We start from the raw sequence: 24,590 nt of genomic DNA, 5'->3' as shown, positions 1-24,590 counted from the left end.
TAACTGTTCGGCCGGACCCGAACATCTAGGGGTCCGCTCATCTCTAATCCTGTGTCTAGTGTGTGACTGGTGTATGTATGGTGCGTGAGTGTGTCATGTGGTTAGCGTGTGACTGGTGTGTGTGTCACATGTATGTATCCTGTGTCTAGTGTGTGACTGGTGTGTATGTGTCGTGTCTATTGTGTGTATGTGGCACATGTCTAAATAATAAAATCTTTCTGTGCTTATAGAATATCATTGTTCTAGGTTTTACATAAAATTATCTGCTGCCGGTAAGGGTGCTTAACTAGATGGAAACTAAGGCTACTTTCACACTTCCATCTTCAAAATCTGCACAGGATCCATCAAGATGTTGAAATGACGGATCCTGTGCAGATTGTGGAAAACGTGTGCACTGGGCCCGTCTTTCTGACGGACCCGTCGAAGCTGTGTGCACCTGTTGTGTATGCGTCTTCGCAGCGGTTTTCCGCTGCGAAAACGCATACACAACACAAACCAGGTAAAAAAAAAAAAAAAAAAATCGCGGTATTCTCACCTACCGGCGTTCCCACGCAGCGATGCTCTTTGTAGCTAGCATTCCTAGTAATACACTGCGAAATCTCGTGAGAAGTCGCAATGTATTACTAGGAACGCTTGCTGCCGGGAGCATTGGTGACGCTGCGCGGGAACGCCGGTAGGTGAGAATACTGCGATTTTTTATTTTTTTAATTATTTTTAACATTATATCTTGTTACTATTGATGCTGCATAGGCAGCATCAATAGTAAAAAGAGAGAGAGCGAGCGAGAAAGAATTTCCCTGACGGGAAATTCTTCCACGCATGCTCTCTTTGAAAAGATGGGACCTGTCGCTACAGGCATCGACGCTGACCAATTTTCCGACGTTCAGAAAAAACGTTCCTCTGAACGTTTTCTCTGCCTGACGGACCGTTTTTTTGATGCAGGATCCAGTGAAAAAGGGATGACTCTGCAGCTAGTACCCCTTAAGCATGGTGGGCCCTTAGAATGATTTTCTCTGGTGGGCCCACACTACTCCAGTCCGACGCTGCATGAGGGAATTATTACCGGTTACCGGACGTCTAGTATATGGCGGCATATGATTGTGCTATCGCCTCCACACCAGGAGCTAAAATGCCGAAATCTTGCTTATTTACCCCCTTCCAGTGTCTGGCTAAGGCCGGGGTCACACTTGTGAGAAACTCGCATGAGTCTCGCACCTCAATACCCGGCACTCGGAGCAGAGCGCTCCGTTACATAGAAATACATGCAGATGCACGCTCCGGTCCCGAGTGCTGGCCGCAGTGCGAGTTTCTCACAAGTGTGACCGCGGCCTAAGGCCGGAGACAGATCTAACCTATAAAAATACAGTCCGTTTTTTATGGCCGAGATACTCAGAAAAGTTCCTGAACAGTGATCCGTATTCAATGCGAGGATGCGATTTCTTTCGTACAATAATGGATCCATGGGCTCAAATATTCGTGAAAACATATATACAGTCTATATATATATATATATACATATATGTCAGTGAGACACATATATATATATATATATATATATATATATATTTACTGTATATTTCTATTCTAGAATATGCATGTCCCCGTAGTATATGGACAATGATGATTCCAGAATTCGCGGCAGACTGTGCCTGTTGCTGATTGGTCGAGGCAACCTTTATGACATCATCGTCGCCATGGCAACCATTATGACATCATCGTCGCTGTGCCTCGACCAATCAGAGACGCAGGATGTCTACGTCCTTTATGACATCATCGTCGCTGTGCCCGTTGCTGATTGGTTGCGGCCTCGACCAATCAGAGACGTGGGATTTCTACGTCGATGCTGTGCCGGTCTCTGATTGATTGGTCGAGGCCGCTAGGCCTCGGCCAATCAGAGAGCAGGGATTTCCAGGACAGACAGACAGACAGACGGAAAAACCCTTAGACAATTATATATATTACTAGACTGTGGCCCGATTCTAACGCATCGGGTATTCTAGAATATGCATGTCCCCGTAGTATATGGACAATGATGATTCCAGAATTCGCGGCAGACTGTGCCCGTCACTGATTCGTCGAGGCAACCTTTATGACATCATCGTCGCCATGGCAACCATTATGACATCTACGTCGATACTGTGCCCGTCGCTGAATCAGAAACGTGAGATGTCTACGTCCTTTATGACATCATCGTCGTTGTGCCCATTGCTGATAGGCCTCGACCAATCAGAGAGCCGGGATTTCCAGGACAGACAAACAGACAGAAAGACAGACAGACAGACGGAAAAACCCTTAGACAATTATATATATAGATTATTATTATTATTTATTATTATTATTATTATTATTTATTGTTATAGCGCCATTTGTTCCATGGCGCTTTACATGTGAGGAGGGGTATACATAATGAAAACAAGTACAATAATCTTAAACAATACAAGTCATAACTGGTACAGGAGGAATGAGGACCCTGCCCGCGAAGGCTCACAATCTACAAGGGATGGGTGAGAATACAGTAGGTGAGGGTAGAGATGGTCATGCAGCGGTTTGGTCGATCGGTGGTAACTGCAGGTTGTAGGCTTGTCTGAAGAGGTGGGTCTTCAGGTTCTTTTTGAAGGTTTCGATGGTAGGCGAGAGTCTGATGTGTTATGGTAGAGGGTTCCAGAGTAGGGGTGATACGCGAGAGAAATCTTGTATACGATTGTGGGAAGAGGAGATAAGAGGGGAGTAGAGTAGGAGATCTTGTGAGGATCGGAGGTTGCGGGTAGGTAAGTACCGGGAGACGAGGTCACAGATGTATGGAGGAGACAGGTTGTGGATGGCTTTGTACGTCATGGTTAGGGTTTTGTAGTGGAGTCTCTGGGCAATGGGGAGCCAGTGAAGGGATTGACAGAGGGGAGAGGCCGGGGAATAGCGGGGGGACAGGTGGATTAGTCGGGCAGCAGAGTTTAGAATAGATTGGAGGGGTGCGAGAGTGTTAGAGGGGAGGCCACAGAGCAGGAGGTTGCAGTAGTCAAGGCGAGAGATGATGAGGGCATGGACTAGGGTTTTTGCAGATTCATGGTTGAGGAATGAACGGATTCGTGAAATATTTTTGAGTTGAAGTCGGCAGGAAGTGGAAAGGGCTTGGATATGTGGTTTGAAGGAGAGATCAGCGTCAAGGATTACCCCGAGGCAGCGAGCTTGTGGGACTGGGGAGAGTGGGCAGCCATTTACTGTAATGGATAGGTTCGTTGGGGGGTCGCGTGAGATGGGGGAAAGATGATGAATTCTGTTTTGTCCATGTTAAGTTTGAGAAATCTAGCGGAGAAGAAGGATGAAATAGTGGACAGACATTGAGGGATTCTGGTTAGAAGGGAGGCAATATCTGGTCCAGAGATGTAGATCTGTGTGTCGTCAGCATAGAGGTGATACTGAAAGCCATGAGATTCTATGAGCTGTCCCAGGCCAAAGGTGTAAATGGAGAAGAGCAAGGGCCCAAGGACTGAACCTTGTGGGACTCCGACAGATAGGGGGCGAGGTGAGGAGGTGGTGTGTGAGTGGGAGACGCTGAATGTCCGGTCTGTTAGGTATGATGAGATCCAGGATAGGGCCAAGTCTGCGATGCCAAGGGATGAGAGGGTTTGTAATAATAGGGAATGGTCCACTGTGTCAAAGGCAGCCGACAGGTCGAGGAGGAGGAGGACAGAGTAGTGTCGCTTGCTCTTGGCGGTTAAGAGGTCATTGGTGACTTTAGTTAGGGCAATTTCGGTGGAATGGTGTGACCGGAAGCCAGATTGTAGGCGGTCAAAGAGGGAGCAAGAAGAGAGATGGGAGGATAGTTCAAGGTAGACGTGTTGTTCCAGTAGTTTTGAGGCATAGGGGAGAAGTGATATAGGGCGATAGCTAGATACAGAGGATGGGTCAAGAGAGGGCTTTTTGAGGATAGGTGTGATGGAGGCATGTTTAAAGCTTGAGGGGAAAACACCAGTTGTTAGTGATAGGTTGAAGAGATGGTTTAGGGTTGGGATGAAGATTGTGGTGAGGTTTGGGATGAGGTGGGATGGGAGTGGGTCAAGTGCACAGGTGGTGAGATGTGATCTTGAGAGTAGAGTGGAGAGTTGATCTTCTGTAATGGTGGAGAAGTTGGTTTTGGAGGTGGAGGGCTGGGAAATCGGGAGGAAGGGCTCTGGGGGTTGTTGACCAAAACTGTCTCTAATGCTATCAATCTTCTGCTTGAAAAATGAGGCAAAGTCTTCAGCAGAGATGAGTGGGGAGGGAGGAGGTGCTGGGGGACGGAGGAGAGAATTGAAGGTGTTGAATAACTGTTTAGGGTTGTGAGAGAGAGAGGATATGAGAGATGAGAAGTAGGTTTGTTTAGCTGTGGCGAGTGTGGTCTTGAAAGTAGTGAGCGACTGTTTGAATGCGATGAAGTGCTCGTTGGAGCGGGATCTTTTCCATTTCCGCTCAGCAGCCCTGGAAGCTCGCCTCAGCTCTTTGGTCAGGCTGGTGTGCCAGGGCTGTCTGTTGATTTTGTGAGCTTTGGTATGTGTAAGTGGGGCAGCAGATTCCAAAGCTACAGCTATTGTGGTGTTATATAGAGCAGCAGCGTCATCCGCATTGTGTATGGAACTTATGCTTGTGAGGGGGAGGAGGGATTCAGAGAATGAATGTAGGTCAAGGTGTTTAATATTTCTGCGAGGGTGTGAAAGTTTGTGGGGTGGGGATTGTAGACATGGAGTGGAGAGAGATGAGAATGTGAGAAAGTTGTTGTCAGAGAGTGGAAGAGGTGAGTTAGAGAGGTTAGATAGAGAGCAGAGGCAGGTGAAGATGAGGTCCAGTGTGTGACCGTCTTTGTGAGTGGCTGCAGAAGACCATTGAGTGAGGCCGAAGGAGGAAGTGAGAGTTAGAAGTTTAGTGGCAGCTGAGAGGGAAGTGTCAATGGGTATGTTGAAGTCGCCCATGATGATAGTGGGGATGTCCGCAGAAAGGAAATGAAGTAGCCAGGTGGTGAAGTGGTCAAAGAAGATGGTGGCTGGCCCTGGGGGGCGGTAAATGACAGCCAGTTGGAGGTTGGTGGGGGAATAGATGCGCACAGAGTGCACCTCAAAGGAAGGGAGGGTAACAGAGGGTGGCAGTGGGATTGGGGTGAAGGAGCAGTTATCTGACAGGAGAAAACCAACTCCTCCGCCATGTTTGCTGCTGGGGCGGGGTGTGTGGGAAAGGTGGAAGCCACCGTAAGAGAGTGCAGCAGGGGAGACAGAGTCAGAAGGGGTGAGCCAGGTTTCGGTGATGGCGAGGAAGGAAAGTTTGGTAGTAACAAAGAGATCATGGATGTAGGAGAGCTTGTTGCAGACAGAGCGGGTGTTCCACAGAGCTCCTGTTAGTGGGACTGGGGAGGCGGGGGCTGGGCAAATGGGTATAAGGTTAGAGAGGTTACGGAAGTTTGTGCTAGAGCGTGGATGGGAGGTAGAAATGATTGTGGGGATGTGGTGAGGAGGACCAGGATTTGGAGAGATATCACCAGCAGTGAGAAGGAGCAGAGAGAGTGTTAGCAGGTGGGAGAAGGAGAGGGCATGAGGGGGCTGCCTGTGCTTGGAGACAGAGGATTGTATGTTAAGGAACAGTTTGGAGGAGGAGGTGAGGTGGATGGGGAGGATTGAAGAGGAGATGAACAGTTCCTTACTTGGTGTAGGGATTAGGGGAGTTAGCAGAAAGTGAAGGATTATAGGGGTGAAAATGAAAACAAACAGAAACATTGTTTACAGTGACTGGGCAGTTACCTTCAGTTCTCTTCAGGTTCAATTCAGGTTTTAATTCTACTGTAATCCACACTTTTAAGGACACACACTGCAGACTGAAGTCCATGCAGACTTCTACTATACAATATATGGCAAACTAAGTGCGTTCAGGTGTGAAGCAGAGGGGAGTGATCTCTGCTCATCTTGGTCAGAGAATTAAGAGTGGACCAGATGCATACAATCAGGCCTGAGTAAACAAGGTCATAAATAACACAGGGTAAGCTGGGGTTAGCTGAAAAGCATACCATGAGAATGCTAGGAGCAGAAGAAAGTCTGTGTGGAAAGCTGGGTGATGTAATTATGTGCACTTCATAGACAGACAGCAGCAGAGCTGGCTGGATAAACATACCTGTTGGAAGAATAGAGATATATATTTACCGTATATTTCATACAGAGCTAGATAGCATAAAAGATGGTAATTCAATTGCCGGCTTTTGCTAAGTTCTACCAAACCCAACAGGATATTTCATATCGGTTACTTTTTTACATATCCCTCACTAATAATGTTAGTAGCGTTTCTGTGTGTAAAATTCGGGCGCTCTAGGTGTTAAAATAAAGGGTTAAATCACAGAATAAAACTGGTGTGGGCTCCCGCACAATTTAATCCCGCCAGAGTGGGAAAGCAGGTGACTGAGGGCAGATATGATGAGATGAGGGCGCAGCTTGGGTGATGGCACCGCCGCTAGTCACCGAAGCTCCGTTACCTTCATTTCATTCATTCCCCAGTCTTTTACAGCCGGGAGCGGACGCATTAGTATTTAACCCTTTAGATGGATTTACAGGGTGGGAATTGACTGTACGGCGGACAGGTATATGGGATATTGTTGCTTTTCTATTTTGGAATTTGTTACAGGAGAACGAGGGTCTTCAGTTGGATTGAGCATAAAATAAAGATAATAAAACCCTGTGTTTTTCTTTCATTAAAATACTTTTTTCCTAATGTGTGTTTTATTAACCCTTTCATACTATGGGATTAATAATGGATAGGTGTCTTAATGACGCCTCTCCATTATTATCCTGGCTTAATGTCACCTTACAATAGCAAGGTGACATTAACCCTTCATTACCCCATATCCCACCGCTACACGGGAATGGGAAGAGAGTGGCCAAGTGCCAGAATAGGCGCATCTTCCAGATGTGCCTTTTCTGGGGTGGCTGGGGGCAGATGTTTTTAGCCAGGGGGGGGCTAATAACCATGGACCCTCTCCAGGCTATTAATATCTGCCCTCAGTCACTGGCTTTACTACTCTGGCGGAGAAAATTGGGCGGGAGCCCACGCCATTTTTTCAACAATTTAACCCTTTATTTTAACACCTAGAGCTCCCAAATTTTACACACAGACACTTCTAACATTAGTAGTGAGGAATATGTGAAAATGTAACGGATATGAAATGGTTTACTGTATGTAACCATGTCTCATATCATGTTGGGTTTGACAAGGAGATAGGAAAAGTCGGCAAATGAATTACGTCTTTTATGCTATCTAGCTCTACATTAAAGATAAATATATATATATGTCAATGACATATATATATAATCTATATCTACCTATTCTATGTGTACAATATCACATCTTTGGAACTGAGAATAAATATATCAAAGAGAGTGGTACTTTTTCGCTAAAATAGATTTTATTATAAACAATAAAAAATATGACAACAATAACAAATAAAAGATGCTGGAACCAAAAAAGAGGGATTAAACATCCATAGGACAACAGTCACCTTAATATTATGGCACAACTATATATGGTATGAAGTATGTAACATAACACCACTAGCTATACAAAAAATACAAAAGGTGCCTGTAGGGAAAGCAGGGCTACGATTAACCTGCAGTAATGCCTAATTATTTTACCTAGCACAACAGTGCTTAGCGGCCGACATTCTCTAAAGCTTTCCTACAGTGGTATAGTGGGCATAGAATGAGGGTGTCAATGAAAAGTAAAGAAGATCAAAATTACCTATAGTGTGCTACGTGCTGTGTCCTCGGCGTCCTTCTGCCTCGACACGCGTTTTGCCAGATGCTTCTTCGGGAGGCGTGCTGATAGGATGAACAATAAATTGAGGAGGACGTAATGCATGATCACTTCCAGAAGGCATAACCCGATGGATGGGAATATTCTAAATAATAGGATATTATATTAAGCAGAATCTGTGGTAAAGTGTAATATATAACCACATTGGTCCAAGGTGGAGAGACCACTAGCCATTTGAGTTAAAAATGCCCGTACAAAATCCTACCTATGCGCCAGCTATCCCAAAAAAAGGGAGGAGTATTCTCACAGCGCATGCGCAAAGTGAACTACGATACAAAAAAATCCTAAGTATGAAAAAAGGACAACAGCGCATGCTCCACCAATCATGGCGGATAGGAGGATGAGGTAATGGGATACGCACTGCATAGCAGAAGAAAAGCGACGAGTGCACACAGGGCAATAAGCAAAATAACACTCGCGCTAGCGCAGAAGTTCCGTCAGAAAAGTGAGTGGAAAAAAGGTGTGTGTGAACCCTAATAAATGACCGGAGGAAAATCAGCGCATGCGCGGATGGCCAACCGGAGAAGAAATATGGAGATGGGTCGCAGACACGCGATCCCACAATGTCCATCATCACCAAAGGCAATGAGACATGCGGGAGCACTGTCGTCCGCTTCCCATCTACCCACCGTGTCCACAATCCAGGCATGCGCTCACCTCCACAAAAAATACAGAAAAAGTGGTATATAAACTAAAGAAGAAAGAAAAAGTGAGAGAATAATGGTGCCGCGTGGCCATTGCTATAAGAACCGCAATATAATATTAATATATACATGAAGAAAAATCTAAAGAGGATACTGTGTGGTGTTAATGTGTGCATAAGAAAATGTATTAATAAAAATATATATGTATACTAGATGGCAGCCCGATTCTAAAGAATCGGGAGTCTAGAATCCATATATACTTGTTAGCACGCTGTTTGCGCTTACGTGCGGCATCGGCGGCTTTTCGCTCTGCATCATTACCATACTTTATATCAGACCTGATCTTACGTGCACCATCAGCAGCTTTGGACTCTGTGTCATTAGTATACTTAACAGTATCCAGGCGCTTGCATCTATCCTCTGTACTCTTGTTAGCACGCTGTTTGCGCTTACGTGCGGCATCGGCGTCTTTTTGCTCTGCATTATTAGTATACTTTATATCAGACCTAATCTTACGTGCGCCATCAGCAGCTTTGGGCTCTGTGTCATTAGTATCCTTACTATTAGAGCTCATGTTGGCTAAGCTAAACAGCTTTAAGCGTGGTGGTGGCAAACAACAGGTTAATAAGAGGCAGTGTCAGGTAGTAGGAAAATAGCCAGTTAATAATAGGCAATAGTTCTTTGCAGGAATGCAGATATTAATAAATAGGCAGTTTATATTGCAGAGAAATTGCTGGGCAATAATGGACAACGTCCTTATGTGGCAAATAATAGAGCAATATACCCAATGTGGCAAAGAAGAGGTTAATAAACGGCAGTCTCTCAGTATAACAGTCAGTGAATAATAGGCAGTATATGGAGAAAACACCAAACAAAAGTTCAAAATTGGTGTGAAAATGTCACTGAACCACTTCACAACTAAATATATATAGTTTTGGTAAATGGTATTATCATTTTTTGACGAAATTCGGCAGGAGCTTGAAGAGCAACGTCACTGGGACCGCCTCCACGCAGTAGAAACTTGCTGTGAGGTAAAAATTCAAAAATCACACCAAAATGGCGGGCGGAGTGTGTCACAGTACGGCACGTTTCTGATTGGTCGCTCGCAGCAGGCGGCAACCAATCAGACACTGGACACTGTTGACGTCACTTATCTCCGGACATTAGCTCCGGACATTAGCTCCGGACATTAGCTCCGGACAAAGCCACGGAAGTTGGCACAAATTGCAGGAAGTAGTATTCTAGGCAATTATATATTAGATATGTGAATGGAATGTAAGAAAGGTGAATTTGGCTAATAGTTAAGACTAGTAAGAATCTGAGTTAAAATTCACTAAAAATATGCCTACCAATCGTGCAAAATGCTAGGAATACCGTGCTAAGTTTTGTATACCGTGAGTAAGGCCAGTGATCTGGAATTATTCATTTAAAATTTACAATAATTATAAAAACTGCTAAGTGCTATATTAAAGTGCTCAATAGTGAACTATGTTGGTGCTGTCATAATTAAACATAGTCAACAATACGGCATCACATAAACCACATAGATCACATATAAAGATTTCATTATAACTAAGCCTTATGTAAAAATGGCCATATCAAAACACAGTATGGGCAGATTCGAAAAAATAAATAATAAAATAAAATGATAAGAGTCCAACTTGGTTATCATTGGTATATTCCATATTAATCCTCATCTCTGGAGTCCAATTGGTAGTAAGAAACCAACAAGTTGTCTTCCCGTGAAGGGCCGCCCATAAAACTTTCGATAGATCCGCCTTCCCATTATTATCCAGGAAATTGCCGAAGCAATAATAATATTCCTCCTCCAGATGTCGATATTCACATAATCATTTCTGTATCAGTCATAATGGTTTATTGGACTCAATGAAACTAACTGGATGAAAAGAAAATAATTACTAAAAACACAGGACAAAACAAACATATATGTATGTACAAATTAAAACCCCTACCTGTTGTGAATTCAGCTTTTGGTCTCCCTCTGGTGGTTGTAGAGGGTAATGCAGTTGTGACTGGACTGCAGGATTGAACAGGTGTTTCTACTAATTGCAAAACTGACTGGGGTATATAGCCTTGCTGGATCCTTTAGTCAGTGCCAGTTGTCCATTGTTTTTGAAGAATTCACTTCGATGCTGGTCTCTCCAGTTTGCTGTGCTTTTCTACAAAGATAAGTCCTGGCTTTGTTTTTGCTGTCCACCTGCTGTGGACCTTATAGTGTTGTGCATATTCATGTTTTTGTCTTGTTCAGCTTTGTCTGTGAAGGATTTTTTGCAGCTAAGCTGTTTCTCTGGAGATGCAGATATACCCCCCATGTCTTTAGTCAGATGTGGTGATTAGTATTTTCTGTGGTGGATATTTTCTAGTGTTTTATACTGACCGCATAGTACTCTGTTCTATTCTTTCTTTTTAGCTAGTATGGCCTCCTATGCTAAAATCTGATTTCATTTCTGCGTATGTTATTTCCCTCTCCTCTCACCGTCATTATTTGTGGGGGGCTATCTATCCTTTGGGGATTTTCTCTGAGGCAAGATAGGTTTCCTGTTTCTGTCTTTAGGGGTAGTTAGATCTTAGGCTGTGCCGAGAGGTCTAGGGAGTGTTAGGTACCCCCCACGGCTACTTCTAGTTGCGCTGCTAGGTTCAGGGTTTGCGGTCAGTACAGGGACCACCTTCTCCAGATTCCGTCTCATGCTGCTCCTAGGCCACCAGATCATAACAGTACAACTGGCCAACAATGAGTTAATTGCATCTCAGAAGAAGGGAGAGAAGCTTTTGAGCCATTTTTTTTTCCTTAGCCTGTTCTTCCCTCTTTACCTCTGGGTGGTTGCGGAACCTAGTAATAACATGAGTGTTCAGGAGTTAGTTTCTCGTGTGGATCAGCTTGCTGCTAGGGTACAGGGTATTTCGGAATATATTGTTCAAACTCCTGCCTTAGAACCTAAGATTCCCACTCCTGATTTATTCTTTGGTGACAGATCCAAATTTTTGAGTTTCAAATATAACTGTAAACTGTTTTTTGCATTAAGACCCCGGTCTTCTGGTGATCCTATTCAGCAGGTTAAAATCATCATATCTCTGCTGCGTGGTGACCCACAGGATTGGGCATTTCCCCTGGAAACTGGCAATCCTGCTTTGCTTAATGTTGATTCGTTCTTTCAGGCATTGGGGTTGTTGTATGATGAGCCTAATTCTGTGGATCAGGCTGAGAAAATCTTGTTGGCCCTGTGTCAGGGTCAAGAAGCAGCAGAATCATATTGCCAGAAATTTAGAAAATGGTCTGTACTGACTAAATGGAATGAGGATGCCTTGGCGGCAATTTTCAGAAAGGGTCTTTCTGAATCCGTTAAAGATGTTATGGTGGGGTTCCCCACGCCTACTGGTCTGAGTGATTCTATGTCTCTGGCCATTCAGACTGATCGGCGCTTGCGCGAGCGCAGAGTTGTGCACTCTATGGCGTTGTCCTCTGAGCGGAGTCCTGAGCCTATGCAGTGTGATAGGACTTTGTCTAGAGCTGAACGTCAAACATTCAGGCGTCAGAATAGGTTGTGTTTTTACTGCGGCGATTCTGCTCATGTTATTTCTGATTCCCCTAAGCGTATAAAGAGAATCACTAGTTCTGTTACCATCAGTACTATACAACCTAAATTTCTGTTATCTGTGACCTTGATCTGCTCATTGTCATCATTTTTTGTCATGGCGTTTGTGGATTCAGGCAACGCTCTGAGCTTAATGGACTTAGAATTTGCCAGACGTTGTGGTTTTCCCTTGCAGCCTTTGCAGAACCCTATTCCTTTGAGGGGCATTGATGCTACACCGTTGGCTAAAAATAAACCTCAGTTTTGGACACAGCTGACCATGCGCATGGCGCCAGCCCATCAGGAAGATTGTCGTTTTCTGGTGTTGCATAATTTGCATGATGATATTGTGCTGGGTTTTCCATGGTTGCAGCTACATAATCTGGTGTTAGATTGGAAATCCATGTCTGTGACTAGTTGAAGTTGTCAGGGGGTTCATGATCAGGTTCCTTTGATGTCAATTTCCTCTTCACCCTCTTCTGAAATTCCTGAGTTTTTGTCAGACTTCCAGGATGTATTCGATGAGCCCAAATCCAGTTCCCTTCCACCGCATAGGGACTGTGATTGTGCTATTGACTTGATTCCAGGTTGTAAATTCCCTAAGAGCCGACTTTTCAACCTGTCTGTGCCTGAACATACCGCCATTCGGAGCTATATTAACCCCTTTACCCCCAAGGGTGGTTTGCACGTTAATGACCAGGCCAATTTTTACAATTCTGACCACTGTCCCTTTATGAGGTTATAACTCCGAAACGCTTCAACGGATCCTGGTGATTCTGACATTGTTTTCTCGTGACATATTGTACTTCATGATAGTGGTAAAATTTCTTTGATAGTACCTGCGTTTATTTGTGAAAAAAACGGAAATTTGGCGAAAATTTTGAATATTTCGCAATTTTCAAACTTTGAATTTTTATGCAATTAAATCACAGAGATATGTCACACAAAATACTTAATAAGTAACATTTCCCACATGTCTCCTTTACATCAGCATAATTTTGGAACCAATTTTTTTTTTGTTAGGGAGTTATAAGGGTTAAAAGTTGACCAGCAATTTCTCATTTTTACAACACCATTTTTTTTTAGGGACCACGTCTCATTTAAAGTCATTTTGAGGGGTCTATATGATAGAAAATGCCCAAGTGTGACACCATTCTAAAAACTGCACCCCTCAAGGTGCTCAAAACCACATTCAAGAAGTTTATTAACCCTTCAGGTGTTTAATAGGAATTTTTGGAATGTTTAAATAAAAATGAACATTTAACTTTTTTACACAAAAAATTTACTTCAGCTCCAATTTGTTTTATTTTACCAAGGGTAACAGGAGAAATTGGACCCAAAAAGTTGTTGTCCAATTTGTCCTGAGTACGCTGATACCCCATATGTGGCAGTAAACCACTGTTTGGGCGCATGGGAGAGCTCGGAAGGGAAGGAGCGCTATTTGACTTTTCAATGCAAAATTGACAGGAATTGAGATGGGACGCCATGTTGCGTTTGGAGAGCCACTGATGTGCCTAAACATTGAAACCCCCCACAAGTGACACCATTTTGGAAAGTAGACCCCCTAAGGAACTTATCTGGATGTGTGGTGAGCACTTTGACCCACCAAGTGCTTCACAGAAGTTTATAATGCAGAACCGTAAAAATAAAAAATCATATTTTTTCACAAAAAATATATTTTTGCCCCCAATTTTTTATTTTTCCAAGGGTAAGAGAAGAAATTAGACCTCAAAAGTTGTTGTCCAATTTGTCCTGAGTACGCTGATACCCCATATGTGGCAGTAAACCACTGTTTGGGCGCATGGGAGAGCTCGGAAGGGAAGGAGCGCAGTTTGACTTTTCAATGCAAAATTGACAGAAATTGAGATGGGACGCCATGTTGCGTTTGGAGAGCCACTGATGTGCCTAAACATTGAAACCCCCCACAAGTGACACCATTTTGGAAAGTAGACCCCCTAAAGAACTTATCTGGATGTGTGGTGAGCACTTTGACCCACCAAGTGCTTCACAGAAGTTTATAATGCAGAACCGTAAAAATAAAAAATCATATTTTTTCACAAAAATTATATTTTTTCCCCCAATTTTTTATTTTTCCAAGGGTAAGAGAAGAAATTGGACCTCAAAAGTTGTTGTCCAATTTGTCCCGAGTACGCTGATACCCCATATGTGGCAGTAAACCACTGTTTGGGCGCATGGGAGAGCTCGGAAGGGAAGGAGCGCCGTTTGACTTTTCAATGCAAAATTGACAGGAATTGAGATGGGACGCCATGTTGCGTTTGGAGAGCCACTGATGTGCCTAAACATTGAAACCCCCCACAAGTGACACCATTTTGGAAAGTAGACCCCCTAAGGAACTTATCTGGATGTGTGGTGAGCACTTTGACCCACCAAGGGCTTCACAGAAGTTTATAATGCAGAGCCATAAAAATAAAACAAAATTTTTTTCCCACAAAAATTATTTTTTAGCCCCCAGTTTTGTATTTTCCCTAGGGTAACAGGAGAAATTGGACCCCAAAAGTTGTTGTCCAATTTGTCCTGAGTACGCTGATACCCCATATGTGGGGGGGAACCACCGTTTGGGCGCATGGGAGGGTTCGGAAGGGAAGGAGCGCCATTTGGAATGCAGACTTAGATGGAATGGTCTGCAGGCGTCACATTGCGTTTGCAGAGCCCCTAATGTACCTAAACAGTAGAAACCCCCCACAAGTGACACCATTTTGGAAACTAGACCCCTCAATGAACTTATCTAGATGTGTTGTGAGAACTTTGAACCCTCAAGTGTTTCACTACAGTTTATAACGCAGAGCCATGCAAATAAAAAATATTTTTTTTTCCACAAAAATTATATTTTAGCCCCCAGTTTTGTATTTTTCCAAGGTTAGCAGGAGAAATTGGACCCTAAATGTTGTTGTCCAATTTGTCCTGAGTACGCTGATACCCGATATGTGGGGGGGAACCACCGTTTGGGCGCATGGGAGGGCTCGGAAGGGAAGGAGCATCATTTGGAATGCAGACTTAGATGGATTGGTCTGCAGGCGTCACATTGCGTTTGCAGAGCCCCTAATGTACCTAAACAGTAGAAACCCCCCACAAGTGACCCCATATTGGAAACTAGACCCCTCAATGAACTTATCTAGATGTGTTGTGAGAACTTTGAACCCCCAAGTGTTTCACTACAGTTTATAACGCAGAGCCGTGAAAATAAAAAATCTTTTTGTTTTCCCACAAAAATTATTTTTTAGCCCCCAGTTTTGTATTTTCCCAAGGGTAACAGGAGAAATTGGTCCACAAAAGTTGTTGTCCAATTTGTCCTGAGTACGCTGATACCCCATATGTTGGGGTAAACCCCTGTTTGGGCACACAGGAGAGCTCGGAAGGGAAGGAGCACTGTTTTACTTTTTCAACGCAGAATTGGCTGGCATTGAGATCGGACGCCATGTCGTGTTTGGAGAGCCCCTGATGTGTCTAAACAGTGGAAACCCCCCAATTATAACTGAAACCCTAATCTAAACACACCCCTAACCCTAATTCCAACGGTAACCCTAACCACACCTCTAACCCTGACACACCCCTAACCCTAATCCCAACCCTATTCCCAACTGTAAATGTAATCTAAACCCTAACCCTAACTTTAGCCCCAACCCTAACTGTAGCCCCAACCCTAACCCTAGCCCTAACCCTAGCCCTAACCCTAACCCTAGCCCTAACCCTAGCCCTAACCCTAGCCCTAACCCTAGCCCTAACCCTAGCCCTAATGGGAAAATGGAAATAAATACATTTTTTTTTATTTTTCCCTAACTAAGGGGGTGATGAAGGGGGGTTTGATTTACTTTTATAGCGAGTTTTTTAGCGGATTTTTATGATTGGCAGCCGTCACACACTGAAAGACCCTTTTTATTGCAAAAAATATTTTTTGCAATACCACATTTTGAGAGCTATAATTTTTCCATATTTTGGTCCACAGAGTCACGTGAGGTCTTGTTTTTTGCGGGACGAGTTGACGTTTTTATTGAAAACATTTTTGGGCACGTGACATTTTTTTATCGCTTTTTATTCCGATTTTTGTGAGGAAGAATGACCAAAAGCCAGCTATTCATGAATTTCTATTGGGGGAGGCGTTTATACCGTTCCGCGTTTGGTAAAATTGATAAATCAGTTTTATTCTTCGGGTCAGTACGATTACAGCGATACCTCATTTATATCATTTTTTTATGGTTTGGTGCTTTTATACGATAAAAACTATTTTACAGAAAAAATAATTATTTTTGCATCGCTTTATTCTCAGGACTATAACTTTTTTATTTTTTTGCTGATGATGCTGTATGGCGGCTCTTTTTTTGCGGGACAATATGACGCTTTCAGCGGTACCATGGTTATTTATATCTGTCCTTTTGATCGCGTGTTATTCCACTTTTTGTTCGGCGGTATGATAATAAAGCGTTGTTTTTTGCCTCGTTTTTTTTTTTTTTTCTTACGGTGTTTACTGAAGGGGTTAACTAGTGGGACAGTTTTATAGGTCGGGTCGTTACGGACGCGGCGATACTAAATATGTGTACTTTTATTGTTTTTTTTTTTTATTTAGATGAAGAAATGTATTTATGGGAATAATATTTTTTTTTTTTTTTCATTATTTTGGAATATTTTTTTTTATTTTTTTTACACATTTGGAAAATTTTTTTTTTACTTTTTTACTTTGTCCCAGGGGGGGACATCACAGATCAGTGATCTGACAGTTTGCACAGCACTCTGTCAGATCACTGATCTGTCTCAGAGTGCTGCAGCCTTCACAGTGCCTGCTCTGAGCAGGCTCTGTGAAGCCACCTCCCTCCCTGCAGGACCCGGATCCGCGGCCATCTTGGATCCGGGGCTCGAGCAGGGAGGGAGGTGAGGAGACCCTCGCAGCAACGCGATCACATCGCGTTGCTGCGGGGGGCTCAGGGAAGCCCGCAGGGAGCCCCCTCCCTGCGCGGTGCTTCCCTGCACCGCCGGCACATCGCGATCATCTTTGATCGCGGTGTGCCAGGGGTTAATGTGCCGGGGGCGGTCCGTGACCGCTCCTGGCACATAGTGCCGGATGTCAGCTGCGATAAGCAGCTGACACCCGGCCGCGATCAGCCGCGCTCCCCCCGTGAGCGCGGCCGATCGGCTATGACGTACTATCCCGTCCAGGGTCAGATAAGCCCAGGGCACCTCGACGGGATAGTACGTCTAAGGTCACAGAGGGGTTAAGGAGTCTTTGGAGAAAGGGCATATTCGGCCATCTTCTTCACCGTTGGGAGCGGGGTTCTTTTTTGTCCAAGAAGGATGGCTCCTTGAGACCCTGTATTGATTATCGCCTCTTGAATAAGATCACGGTCAAATTTCAATATCCTTTGCCTTTGCTTACTGATTTGTTTGCTAGGATTAAGGGGGCTAGCTGGTTTACTAAGATTGACCTTCGAGGGGCATATAATCTTATTCGTATTAAGGGTGACGAATGGAAAACTGCATTTAATACGCCTGAAGGCCATTTTGAATACCTTGTGATGCCATTCGGACTCTCTAATGCTCCATCTGTGTTCCAGTCCTTCATGCATGATATCTTTCGGAGTTATCTTGATAAATTCATGGTTATATATTTGGATGATATTTTGATTTTTTCCAATGATTGGGAGTCTCATGTGAAACAGGTCAGGATGGTATTTCAGATCCTCCGTAATAATGCTTTATTTGTGAAGGGGTCAAAGTGCCTCTTTGGAGTGCAGAAGGTTTCTTTTTAGGGTTTCATTTTTTCTCCCTCATCTATAGAAATGGATCCGGTTAAGGTTCAGGCCATTCATGATTGGATTCAGCCCACATCTGTGAAGAGCCTTCAGAAATTCTTGGGCTTTGCTAATTTTTATTGTCGTTTCATTGCCAACTTCTCCAGTGTGGTTAAACCTCTGACCGACTTGACCAAGAAAGGCGCTGATGTGATGAATTGGTCCTCTGCGGCTGTCTCTGCCTTTCAGGAGCTTAAACGCCGATTTACTTCTGCCCCTGTGTTGCGTCAGCCAGATATTTCTTTTCCATTTCAGGTTGAGGTTGACGCGTCTGAGATTGGGGCAGGGGCCGTTTTGTCTCAGAGGAATTCTGATGGTTCCTTGATGAAACCATGTGCCTTCTTTTCTCGGAAGTTTTCGCCTGCGGAACGCAATTATGATGTCGGCAATCGGGAGTTGTTGGCTATGAAGTGGGCATTTGAGGAGTGGAGACATTGGCTTGAGGGGGCCAAGCACCGTATTGTGGTCCTGACCGATCATAAGAATCTGATTTACCTCGAGTCTGCCAAACGGCTGAATCCTAGACAGGCTCGATGGTCCCAGTTTTTCTCCCGTTTTGATTTTGTGGTCTCATACATTCCTGGTACTAAGAATGTTAAGGCGGATGCCCTCTCTAGCAGTTTTTTTCCTGATTCCCCTGGGGCTCTTGAGCCGGTCGGCATTTTGAAGGAAGGGGTGATTCTTTCTGCCATCTCCCCTGATTTACGACGGGTTCTTCAGGAATTTCAGGCCAATAAACCTGACCGCTGTCCTGTGGGGAAATTGTTTGTTCCTGATAGATGGACTAGTAAAGTGATTTCTGAGGTTCATTGTTCTGTGTCATCCTGGAATCTTTAGTACCAGAGATTTGGTTGGTAGGTCCTTTTGGTGGCCTTCTTTGTCGCGGGATGTGCGTTCTTTTGTGCAGTCCTGTGGGATTTGTGCGCGTGCTAAGCCTTGCTGTTCCCACGCTAGTGGGTTGCTTTTGCCATTACCGGTCCCCGAGAGGCCCTGGACACATATTTCTATGGATTTTATTTCCGATCTTCCGGTTTCCCAAAGAATGTCGGTTATCTGGGTTGTCTGTGACCGATTTTCTAAGATGGTTCATTTGGTGCCTTTGCCTAAATTGCCTTCTTCTTCTGATTTGGTTCCGTTGTTTTTTCAGCATGTGGTCCGTTTGCATGGTATTCCGGAGAATATTGTGTCCGACAGAGGTTCCCAGTTTGTCTCTAGGTTTTGGCGGGCCTTTTGTGCCAAGCTGGGCATTGATTTGTCTTTTTCTTTTGCATTTCATCCTCAGACAAATGGCCAGACTGAGCGAACTAATCAGACCTTGGAGACCTACGTGAGATGCTTTGTGTCTGCTGATCAGGATGATTGGGTGGCTTTTTTGCCATTGGCCGAGTTTGCCCTTAATAATCGGGCTAGTTCGGCTACTTTGGTTTCGCCTTTTTTTTGTAATTTTGGTTTTCATGCTCGTTTTTCTTCTGGGCAGGTTGAGCCTTCTGACCTTCCTGGTGTGGATTCTGTGGTCGACAGGTTGCAGCAGATTTGGGCTCATGTGGTGGACAACTTGGTGTTGTCTCAGGAGGAGGCTCAACGTTTTGCTAACCGTCGTCGGTGTGTTGGTTCCCGGCTTCGGGTTGGGGATTTGGTTTGGTTATCTGTTCTGTTTGATGAATCCTGTCATAAATCACACTCTGTGAGTATCTCCAGGCTCTTTATTCACATCATGTCTCAACCTCCATTACATGAAATCCGAGTACAATAACATCCAACAAGTTCCAAACAAAGAATATAGAACACACATAAAAGTAGTGAGACCCCTAGAGGCCACATGAACATATAACATATTGCTACATCCTTTCTCTTTTAACTAGAGGAACAATAAAAGATACTAAACTAATGTATACTATGACAAAGTTAGAAATTAACCTAGTACGTCCAGTTAGATATAATCTTTGAGGTGCGCCGGCTTTTTGCTAATTCTGCCAGCTCTGGTAATATAAGATGTGTCACTTTCTACATCTGGTACATCTGGTATTTCTTCTGATATTAAAGTCAAAGTAATCACTGCACTCGTATATTATCAAATTGCAAAAAGTTTATTAAATTTGAATTCGTGAAAAAGAGGTACTTGGCGAATTGACGTTTCGGCCAACCCTTGGCCTTGTTCACAAAATCGCTGTAACAAGGAAAGGACAAGACAATATTATAATCAGACAAGTATCTACAAATATACATATTTACAATACATAAAAGAATACATGTCAAAAAGAGTTTAGCTGCCATGGTCAGACATACTCAAGAAGAAAGACTATCTACTGCATCATGAAGATAACATAGCAGAGAGAAGTTCAAAGGACAAGGTCATGTTGAATGCTAGAAATGGACATGGAAAGAAGACATACCCCGTTATAACTCTGTTGTTTGTACAGAAAGGACCCTATTTGACCAGTGAGTCAGGTAAAGGAATAAAGTTGCATAACCTGGAAAAAGTAATACAGCGTGAGGATGTAATTTTGAGGCTGAATACCTACACGCACCCATACATACACACACACACCCCCCCATATATATACTCCCCATATAAGTGATCTAGACCGTCCTCCTAGGATTATATAGCCACACCCTTCGGGGTGGATTGTAGGGTAGAGGGTAATCCAGATCTACTGGAATAAAAGCAACACATCCCTGACGTCAGATGAATCGACTGGCGATCCCCATATATGTATCCCGTTATGTGAGCATATGTCTCTATTGTCACAGAAGTGAAAGCATGCCATAAACGTACTAACCAGACTGAAATCATAAAGAACGCTTGCCAGTGAACTGTAGCCGCAATTCCGGCTGGAAAGAAACCTATAGCTGAAATACATGTTGACATTTATGTGAGGATTAGGGGGGGATATATAGACTAGCCAGACTGTATAAATATACATAGTCATTAGAATACCTGCCCTGTGTATAATGTCAGAGATACAGCTCAGGCTGTGTTCTTCCTGCGTTATCTGGAGAGCCCCAGAGGGAATGAGACCATATAGTGCTGTGGGCAAAAAAGTGATATGGCTGAGACTTATAGGGGAAAAATGGACAATGCATATGTATCCACTGGATCATTGGGGGTACCTGTATCGCATATGTATTCAGAGGCATAGATGTATTCAGGGGTGTAGTAGCGGAAGTGGACTCCCTGTATGGTGTGGTATATTACAGGCAGAGCTGGGGATGATGTCCCTGTAAAAGGAGGAAGGTACAGGCTAAGCGATAGCTATCGTGGGTGGTGGTACACTTATCTTTATGTTGTGCCGGAGTCTCACGTCTCTGTATCCCTTGACAGCAGGGGGCAAGCGTTGGTGGCGTAGTGGAGGAAGCCTACAACATGAAACAAGAAAAAAGCTGGCGCACTCTAATGCCACATACTAATATAAACAAAATGGGGGTGCGAACCAAAGTGGCTGAAATAGTATTAAAGCAAAAAGGAAAAAGAAGCCACTAGAACATATTCGCACACCACCAATACTACATATCAAAAAGGAACAACTTTATTGGAAGCATAATTAAAAACAATTAAAATCAGTACAAATAACAGCTACCTCCACCCACATATAAAGCCTGGACAATACTGCAAATACTGCAGAAATAGCGCCAAAATGGTAGAGAATTATTATATACAATAAACATATATCGGGATACAATGCACAGAATCAAAAATCTGCTACTGGGCAAGGGTACATCCACAGATAAGGAACATCAAAGTCTAATAGACATAATACATTAATGGTCCTTCATAACCCTATTTGACCAGGAAGTGGGCACATATTCAAGATCAAGACATAATAAAGATGAAGCCACCCCGGTCACCTCTGTATAGAGGCCAAAGCCCAGAGCAATACCATAGGGAAAAATATCCCAGACAAGACAGAGTATAACCCAGGCACCCAATAGTCACCTGCAATAGAGAGGGTTAAAATGGCAACCAAGCAGTGTCACAGGCCCGGGAGGCAGCTGAACCCAACGCGTATCGCGGCAGAAAAAAGCCGCTTCGTCAGGGGAAAAACTTCCCCCTGACGAAGCGGCTTTTTTCTGCCGCGATACGCGTTGGGTTCAGCTGCCTCCCGGGCCTGTGACACTGCTTGGTTGCCATTTTAACCCTCTCTATTGCAGGTGACTATTGGGTGCCTGGGTTATACTCTGTCTTGTCTGGGATATTTTTCCCTATGGTATTGCTCTGGGCTTTGGCCTCTATACAGAGGTGACCGGGGTGGCTTCATCTTTATTATGTCTTGATCTTGAATATGTGCCCACTTCCTGGTCAAATAGGGTTATGAAGGACCATTAATGTATTATGTCTATTAGACTTTGATGTTCCTTATCTGTGGATGTACCCTTGCCCAGTAGCAGATTTTTGATTCTGTGCATTGTATCCCGATATATGTTTATTGTATATAATAATTCTCTACCATTTTGGCGCTATTTCTGCAGTATTTGCAGTATTGTCCAGGCTTTATATGTGGGTGGAGGTAGCTGTTATTTGTACTGATTTTAATTGTTTTTAATTATGCTTCCAATAAAGTTGTTCCTTTTTGATATGTAGTATTGGTGGTGTGCGAATATGTTCTAGTGGCTTCTTTTTCCTTTTTGCTGTAGTGGAGGAAGCCGACACAATCCTGTGTCACGGCGGTGGATCAGCTTAATGTGGGCCATGGCGTCTGGTGTATAAGAAGATCCCCGGCCGGTCATGTGACCGGAAGTGCAGGGGAACGCCGGCGCCTGCGCACAAGTGTATCCCTGGTACTAGTGTGCCAAAGTCCCCGCGCCTGCGCACTGTCAGGCAGGGAGATATGAGTAACTCTCACCGATGCTAACTCCTGGGGAAATAGTACCTGGAGATAGCCACAGACTCCCAGTAATGCAGGGCAAGCTAGACTGGAGAGAGACACTGCTTCAGTCCTGTCAGGACCTGAATCACCTGACTGGTGATGGGCGTGGTCTAAGCTCAGGGAGCTAGAAGCTGAAGGAAAACTCCTAGAAAGGTAACTACCAAACAGAGCTACCTAGGGGCACAGACAGAGACGTAAACAGATCAGGCCGGGGTCAGAGCACGGGATAGCATAACGGTACCAAGGGACAAGACAAAAGGAGTGTAGGGACCAAGCCGAGATCAATACCGAACGGGCAGAGAAAGTACAGAGAGGGAATCCAATACACAGTGTCCAGAGAACAGACCGAGTCAAAGAGCCAAGAAATCAAGCAAACCAGGTACACAGCGCGAAACACACTCAGGGGTCAACACACTTAGCCAAAAACGGAAGTATCACTGACAAAGGAAACTCCCAGATGGAGGCTATAAAAAGTCCACCCAGGATCAGTGTGAGGCTACAGGAGTTAACCCTAAAGGAACCGAAACAGACAAACCATGACAATACCCCCCTCTCAACGGGGGGCCACTGGACCCCCAGGCTTACCCGGATACCTAGAATGAAATGCACGAACTAAGCGATCTGCGTGTATCAAGCGGGCAGCAACCCAGGACCTGTCCTCAGGACCATACCCCTTCCAATGAACCAGATACTGTACAGACCGCCGCACCAACCTGGATTCCACAATGTGATCAATCTCATATTCCATGTGACCCTCAACCAAAACAGGAGGCGCAGCATACCCAGACTCCCCCCGAACTGGCACAAAAGGTTTCAGTAGGGATTTATGGAAGACATTAGGGATCTTGAATGAGACTGGTAGAAACAACCTGTATGCTACTGGATTGATCTTTTCCACAATCTTGTATGGGCCAATGAACTTGGGGCCCAACTTGGCTGATGGAACCTTCAGCTTAATGTTTCGTGTGGAGAGCCAAACTTCGTCCCCAACCCGAAACACAGGACCTGGGGTTCTTTTCCTGTCAGCGAAAAATTTATATCTCCCTTGAGACCTGGAGATATTCCGCTGAACCTCTGCCCATGTATTCTTTAATCTTTTAACAGAACCCTCCGCCCCGGGACATCCAGAATCCAAACGAGAAAACTCACCGAAATGTGGAATAAAACCATAATTGATCATAAAAGGAGACATACTGGTAGTTTGGCTCACCCGACTATTGAAGGCGAACTCCGCCAACGGCAGTACATCACACCAGTCATTCTGTCTTGCGGAAGTCAGACATCGGAGAATCTGTTCCAGAGACTGATTAGTGCGTTCTGTCTGACCATTGCTCTCTGGGTGGTAGGCAGATGAAAAAAACAGAGAAATCCCCAATTTTTTACAGAAAGCACGCCAAAACTTAGCCACAAACTGCACCCCACGATCAGACACCACATTCAGGGGTACCCCATGCAACCGGACCACATGCTGCACAAACAATCTGGATAAAGTCTCAGCTGACGGTAGTGCGGTCAAAGGTACAAAATGAGCCTGCTTAGAGAACCTGTCCACCACTACCCATACCACTGTATTGCCTCTAGACAAGGGAAGATTGGTAATGAAGTCCATAGACAAATGAGTCCATGGCCTTTCAGGAACTGCCAAGGGCATAAGTTCTCCGGCCGGCCGGCTGTGTGAGTTTTTAGAACGAGCGCAGACCCCACAACCAGAAATGAATTTTTTAACATCAGAACCAAGAGTAGGCCACCAAAAAATCTTAGCCACCGCAAGACGTGTGGCCGAAATACCAGGGTGAGCCGTAAGCTTAGATTCATGAAACTCCTGCAGGAGTTTAAGTCGAAGCTGCAACGGGACAAACAACTTACCCG

The 24,590-nt window shown here is 44.3% G+C and overlaps 1 long non-coding RNA gene across 1 annotated transcript; it reads right to left on the bottom strand.

The window, feature by feature from the left end:
* Positions 1–19,547: 19,547 nt before the first annotated feature.
* On the bottom strand, positions 19,548–23,804 carry LOC138667366 (uncharacterized). Its single transcript, XR_011318728.1, has 3 exons — positions 22,698–23,804; positions 20,250–20,327; positions 19,548–20,023 (listed from the first exon to the last, which is right to left on the bottom strand). It is a non-coding gene; the product is annotated as an uncharacterized lncRNA (long non-coding RNA).
* Between the last annotated feature and the right edge of the window lie 786 nt (positions 23,805–24,590).

Source organism: Ranitomeya imitator, chromosome 2, assembly GCF_032444005.1.
Source record: "Ranitomeya imitator isolate aRanImi1 chromosome 2, aRanImi1.pri, whole genome shotgun sequence".
Taxonomy (NCBI): domain Eukaryota; kingdom Metazoa; phylum Chordata; class Amphibia; order Anura; family Dendrobatidae; genus Ranitomeya; species Ranitomeya imitator.
The sequence above is the reverse complement of the archived record's forward strand: the minus strand, read 5'-3'. Positions and strand labels throughout refer to the sequence as shown.